The following is a 7,216-nucleotide window of genomic DNA, read 5'->3' as shown; positions in this document are numbered from 1 at the left end:
AACAAATAAGCTTGACTGACCCTGCATCATAAACACTTAGTATTTTTGAGATATCTTTCCTGGGAAAATTTCATTATTTTAACATTTGAAACAAGATCAGTTTTTCAACTTCTCAGCATCGTGTTAATGAGGACAATTGAAGGTAAGAGTGTTTGCTGCGGAAGTAGAATGAACTTTCTGTCCAAGACGGAAATAGAATCCTTTCTTTGAGACCCCTGCTGGAGCCTGTTACGTATACATAGCTGTCACATTGGCAGGGCATACAAAATAATCAAAGGTTCTGTTGATTATTATAAACTCAAGTGGAGCTGTGGCATTTGTCAACAGCCACCAGTGTTCAGCAAATGTGCTCCTCGTCATTGAATGCTGTCCCTGTTTTGAAGCGTTATTCCTTTTCTGAATGGGGCTAGCATTATGTAATAGGATAGAAGGTAGAAAAAGCAAAACATCAAGAAATAGACAAATGCCACTTTTCCTTCCTCAAGCACCTTGCAGAGGCCTTGCTTATGATTAGAGTTAAATAAAATTCTACTCCACAGATTCAATTTTGAGGGGCTTCTTTTTCAGGCCTTGGGACTTCTGGGTAAAATGAAGAAGTGTTTGATCGAATGCTTAAGTTAAATTCAATAAGTGATGCTCTTTCCCCCTTTTTCATGGGGAACAGGCTGAAAGTCTTGGTTGGGTGTTGCTTTTCTGGGGAACCAGTCCTAAATTTTCTGTGCTCTGACTCTACACTGGCAGAGGTAACATCATGGTCAAATCACTTTTCTGTAGCTGTGATCCATGCAGCTCTAGAGGGATTGAATATATGAGATGTCATTTTTAGCAACTGCAGCCCCTGTCACAATACACACACACACACACACACATGCATGCGTGCACACACGCACACACATGCTTCGGACTCTGGTCTTCTGCTCTCTCTTCATCTTAGCATTTCACATATTCCATTCCAAATACAAACCTCCTCCACCTGTGAGTCACAAAAAGATAAAAAGGGGAGACAAAGCCTGAGAATAAAGGGGACTTCGCCCTGGGTAACTAGACAGTAGAGCCTACTGAGAAGTGAGCAGCAGATTTAGAGTCGTGGGTCTCTGGAGCCAGACTGTCTGGGTTCAAATGTTGCCTTTCCCACTTTCTAACGGTGTCATATTGAGCAAACTGCCTAACTTTCCTGGGTGTGAATTCTATATCTGTAAACAGATGCCAACAGTACTGGCCTTGTCTCATGGGTATGTCGTGACAATTAAAAGAGTCAATACATACGGAGCACTTAGAACAGTGCCTGGGACAGGGTATGTGCTTAATTCATATTAGGGAAAGGGGTGTAAGTTCCTTAAGTAACAGTGCCTGGGACACGGTACATGCTTAATTCATTGTAGGGAAAGGGGTGTAAGTCCCTAAGGTCCAGGAAAAGATTCACATGAGACAGCAAACAATAGAAAACTGTATCTGCGGCTGGGTGCGGTGGCTCATGTCTGTAATCCCAGCACTTTGGAAGGCTGAGGTGGGCAGATCATGAGGTCAGGAGATTGAGACCATCCTGGCTAACATGGTGAAATCCCATCTCTACTAAAAATACAAAAAATTAGCTGGGTGTGGTGGTAGATGCCTGTAGTCCCAGCTGCTCAGGAGGTTGAGGCAGAAGAATTGCTAGAACCCAGGAGACAGAGGTTGCAGTGAGCCGAGATTGCACCACTGCACTCCAGCCTGGGCCACAGGGTGAGATTCCATCTCAAAAAAAAAAAAAAAAAAAAAAAAAAAGAAAGAAAGAAAGAGAAAGAAAATCATATCTGCCAGTTCTTGCATAGAACCTGCTCTTGCTCATTATTTTATTCAGCAACTATTTACTGAGTGCTTAATATATGCCAGACACATGCTAGGTGCAGAGAATGAAGAAGTAGAAAAAAAATCACAGTCCTTGCCTTGTACAGTCAAACACACGTGTCCTTTCACAGGCACTATTGGCATGAGATGTGTGCCACTAGACACTTTGTGTGCAACACAGTGCCTGGTCCACAGGAAGGTTCCAGAATTATTCACCATTACAGGCTCCTGATAGACATCCCTGATTCACTTCCCACTTGGATTCCAGAATCAGCCATTCACCAAAATTCCAGATAAACTCACTTTCTTGGCTCTCGGAGATGCCTCCCCAACCCACCTCTCTGCTTCTCCTTCCCTACAGAGAATGCTGCTGCCCAAACCACACCCTCCACACTCCTGTTTTCTCATTTCATCTGGTCCTTTGGTTCTTGCCAAAGCATTTTCAGTGGATGTCGCCCGCCTGTCCTGCTCTCCCTCTGACTTCCCTACCACCAGCCTGCCATTCCTAGTCTTGTCCTTCACCCTGTTCTGGGCCAATGACCCAAATTCTACTTCCTTGAGACCTGAGTTGGCCACAGCACCATCCTCTCACCCTCTCCATCCTCTCCTCTTCAGTCACCTCACCCTTCAAGCCCTTCCCTTTCATCTTTCCACTGGTGCCAGTGGAAAAGTGAGCCAAGATTAAGCTTATGTCTGGAGCATCCTGAGAGCTTGCCCCATCTCCAAAGCCAGCCTCTGCTTCTGTGTTCTCATTCCCACCACTCCCTCCCCACTCCAGCCCCGGCTCCCCACATCCACTTCCACAATTCTAGCTTCCTCAGGCTCTTCCCACTGCCTCCTTTCTCATTGCATATAAAACGCACAGTATTCATTCATTCATTCATTCATTCATTCATTCATTCATTTACAAATACCCATTAAGTGCTAGCATGTACTGTGTGTTAAGCACTCTTTTAGGTTCTGAGGATACAGCAGTGAACAAAACAAAATCTCTACCCTTACAGAGCTTACACTCTAGTGTGGAGAGTTGGACAATAAACAGCCCACCAAATAATGCAGGATGTCAAATGGCAAAGAATACAAGCTTGAACCAAGCGTCCAGGCAGTGCTGGGCCTGCATGTAAACTGGAGAGAAAGGATGGAGGAAGAGAGAGAGGTCGGTCATGACTTGAAAGGGCTTTCCTTATGGGTCAAACTATTTCATAGTGGTGGGAGAGGAGCTGCTAAGGTTTGTATTGATTCGCTGATTTGCTGAGAAACTTCTGGAGCCTGCTGCTGGACAGGACCACAGTCTGGATATTGTTCTCTACAAGGTTGTGGGGCTTGACATGCACTGAAACTGCAAGGAGCCTGCCGTCTTCTGCCCTAAAATCATAGTAGGTCTCAGGTTGATAACAGTATGCCAGCTTGTCCAAGAGGAATCATTCCATCTCTTGCCTGGGGATAGAGAGCAGAGGAATGCCTTGGCTTTTGGCTGTACTGTGTGTTTTGGCAAATGAATATAAGAAAGACTTTAGCGTGGTCTTTCTACCTATCTCCTCATTTAAGTCCAGGTAATGAGGAATTTGGGAGAAGATTTGACAAGGTTATGAATGTACTACTTCCCAACCACTAATTAAAGGACAATCCAGGCTGTAAAAAGAGCTCTTTGTTTCACTTTCATCATGAACATATCAAAGTATTAAACTTTTATAATTTACTGGGCTATTTTATATGACAAATTTTGTTGGGTATTCAACATATTGTATGGCACAAAATCTGTTGTAATTTACTTGTCATTGAGCTGAATATATTTCCTAGTTAGCATGGGGGTACACATACTTTGCAAAACAATATTTTGTTGTTGTTTTTTGCTTTTAGAGTTAGTTAAAATCATCTCAAATGACACTAGAGCTTTTCTATCTTGCAACACTTTGGAGTGGATAGCCTTACATTCCAGCTGAATTAATAATAGTTAATTATGGGCTTCACACAACATTCCCAGCAGAGATGTCCCAGCATACCAGCCTTCATACTCCTGATGCTTGGAATGTTCCTCTATCAGTTACAATCTGCTGTGCACAACTTCTATTTTGGGGCTAAGTTGTTTCTTTATACAGAAACCAGTACCCTTGTCAAATCAAGTGAGTGCATGAGTCATTTGTGCATTTCCTAAAAACGATCACATCAAATTTTCCTCATCTGTTATCCATTTTCTTTTTTAATTAGAAGGAAAAAGCATTAATAATGCATATATCTTGGTGAAAATCCTAAATGTTCATAGACTACTGTTACAGTAAAAATGTTTCTTGGCCGGGCACGGTAGCTCATGCCTATAATCCCAGCACTTTGTGAGGCCAAGGTGGGTGGATCACTGAGGTAGGAGTTCAAGACCAGCCTGGTCAACATGGTAAAACCCTGTCTCTACTAAAAAATACGAAAATTAGCTGGGTGTGATGGCATACGCCTGTAGTCCCAGCTACTTGGGAGGCTGAGGCAGGAGAATTGCTTGAACTCAGGAGGCGGAGGTTGCAGTGGGCCAAGATCACACCACTGCACTCCAGCCTGGGTGACACAGCAAGGCATCGTCTCAAAAAAAAAAAAAAAATAAAAATAAAAAATAAAAAAAAAAAAAAAAAAAAAGTTCCTTTGGTGGCGACTGAATTTTGTACTTGTTTAAGAAATGATCAGTTTCCATTTGCATTTTCATCAACTATGTAACTTAAACACCTCTGCTAACTTGGGGCTCAACTTCAATCATTCATACTGTGATCTGTGATATTTTAGACACTATTAAATGGCTGGAGATGGTGGCACTAATTAGAGTTTAGAAAGTATTTGATGGCTACTCTGATTTTTGAGAGTCCAATAAAGCAATGAGAACCAGTGTGGCCCCAGACAAGACTTAATTTCTCACTTTTCAGGTGACTTGAAGTGTGGGGGGAAGTGAAGCTTGTTCTTTCCCCATATCATGAATGAATATTTTTGAAAAGCTTTGATTTCATTTAGGTGTTAGTACATTATGCTAAGGAGCTGAAGCTTTGGGGAGAGGATACTGCCTTCTATGCGAAGACAAACAAGGACACCTAAAATGTCCTTAGGTAGCCCTTTCTGCACTCCAGGGACAGTTAGAAGGCAAATATTAGGTGTGTCTAATCTACTTAGGAATTTGAACCCAAAGGGGTCTGTTAAACAATTGGCCCATTTGTCTGAATCTTTCTGAACTTTTTCTGCTTGTGCATGTCTTCTGATCACAAAATCTTGTCAAGTATCCCAAGAGTACTCGCTCCTGTGAGGCCAAGGCCAATGCTCATTTCTTTTGCTCTCTTATCTTCTGAACGAACAACGAGTTAGAAGGAGAAGAGGCAGAGGGACATTCTAGTAAGATTCGTCCCGCTGGAGAAGAGAATGATCCCAAAGAACATTGCCACTGTCTATCTGCAATATTATTAGACCTTACATTTAACTGAGGGAACTTCTACCAATGGCTTTATTAATAATGTAGTAATGTCCGTTTCTAGTGTCATTCAATGTTCCTAAGGCTTTGTGAAATTGGGCACCGAGACTTTTCCTATTTCCAATTAAAACAGTGGAAATTTACCAGTTGTTTTGTGGACTGCTTAATATTTGAATTTATTCTGACCTATTGTCATAAGATTGCTTATCAAATAGGTGTTCTATGTTCCCAGAAAAATGACTGAGGCTATTAAGATTCAAATCACTGAGAGAAGAAGAAAATCTCAGATTTTAACCTAAATGAGAAAGAACTAATTTAACCTTTTATTTTATCTTTCTTTCATATATTACAATGAAATAGAGAAAGAAGGTGGAAGAAACCTTCCAGAATAAGGAAGATAAAATCTGACTGAGTAGCAGGGGAATATAATCCTAGAATACTAGTTCTTCTTTCCTCCCGGGTGTGGAAAGGGGGACATGTGGGCCGTTTTGCTACCATGGAAACCAACCAAGGTATGTGGGAGGGGGAGGGAAGGCCCCTTTGAGGCCCATCCTCCCCTTCTTAGAACTTAAAGATCTTACTTTTCTCAGAGTTAAAGTGTTCTAGTCAGGAGGTGATCTTTCTAATGGCAAGAGATGTGTGTGTGTGTGTGTGTTTGTGTATGTGCGTTTATTTTATTTGAGTTCCAATTTGCCTTCTTTCCTACTTTGCCTTTTAAATCTAGTGATTCTGGCCGTCTTTAGTCTAGACTCACCCAGAAGGAAAGTTGACAGTTAAAGACAAAACAATTGTTGAGCACACATTGGGTATCAGCACAGCCTTCTGTTGTGGGGATGCATGGACTGCAAGATATCTAACACATCGCATAGAGTCACTAGATACAAACTCTCTATTATGCTAAGCTATATCTGTCCTGTTCCTATTTCCATACTCACAGATCTCTTAGAAAATAAGCAGCTCAAAATGAATTTCCTCTCCTCTTTAATTCAGAGGAATTTCTGAGCCACAGTTCTCTTTAATTTTTAAAACTGAATATTAAAAACTGTCATCCTCAACACAGATACAGAAGCCAGCCCTCCTGGGTTTGCTGTTTCTTTACAATCCTATGTCACAGGCATCCACCTTTCCCCTTCTTCCTTCCCAGCCCTTTCTAAGCTGCAGTGGAAGGCGAAGGAGCAAGGAACCAGGTATTCGGAAAGCTGGTGAGCATGCCAGTCTGTCTTTCTGGAAGGATGTTATAGGAGAGAAGAGATCAGCTTGGTAGAAATGTGCCACTGTGGATGGTAGGAAGTTCTCATCACAGGAAGCATCCTAGACTAGGTTGGAAATCTCAGAGGAGGAGTTGGATTAGATGCCCAGTAATCTCATTTTTAAAAAAATAAGCATTCTATTTTTTAAAGCAGTTTAAGGTTCACAGCAAAACTGAGCAAAAGGTGCAAAGATTAGCCCTCTCCCCACCAATCTCTCCATTATCAACATCCCACACCAGAATGGTGCATTTATTACAATCCATGAATCTACATTGACATGTCACGATCACTCAAAGGCCACTCTATATGAGGGTTCACTCTTGCTGTACATTCTATGGGGTTGGATAAATGTATGACAGTATTCACCATTGTTGTATCATACAGAGTATTTTCACTGTCCTAAAAATCCTCTGTGCCCTGCCTGTTCACCCCACCCTCCCCAGATTTCCTGGCAACCATTGATCCTTTTTCACAGTTTTACCTTTTCCAGAATGTCATATACTTGGAATTACACAGTATGTAACTGATTTGTTTTATGCGACCACTAGAGCCGGCGCCAGAGGAAAAGGCAAGTAGGCAAGACAAAAAAAGGAAACTTTATTAGCTAGCCAATGTGAAGGAGGAAAGGGGCGAAGTTCACCGGTCTCCGGCGGTGGAGGCCGAGGAAGTCGCTCCAGCGTTCTCGGGCGAGGTTCCTGGGTCC

The sequence above is a fragment of the Rhinopithecus roxellana genome, chromosome 2 (assembly GCF_007565055.1).
Source record: "Rhinopithecus roxellana isolate Shanxi Qingling chromosome 2, ASM756505v1, whole genome shotgun sequence".
In the NCBI taxonomy this organism is placed as follows: Eukaryota; Metazoa; Chordata; class Mammalia; order Primates; family Cercopithecidae; genus Rhinopithecus; species Rhinopithecus roxellana.
This window is presented reverse-complemented; position numbering follows the sequence as displayed.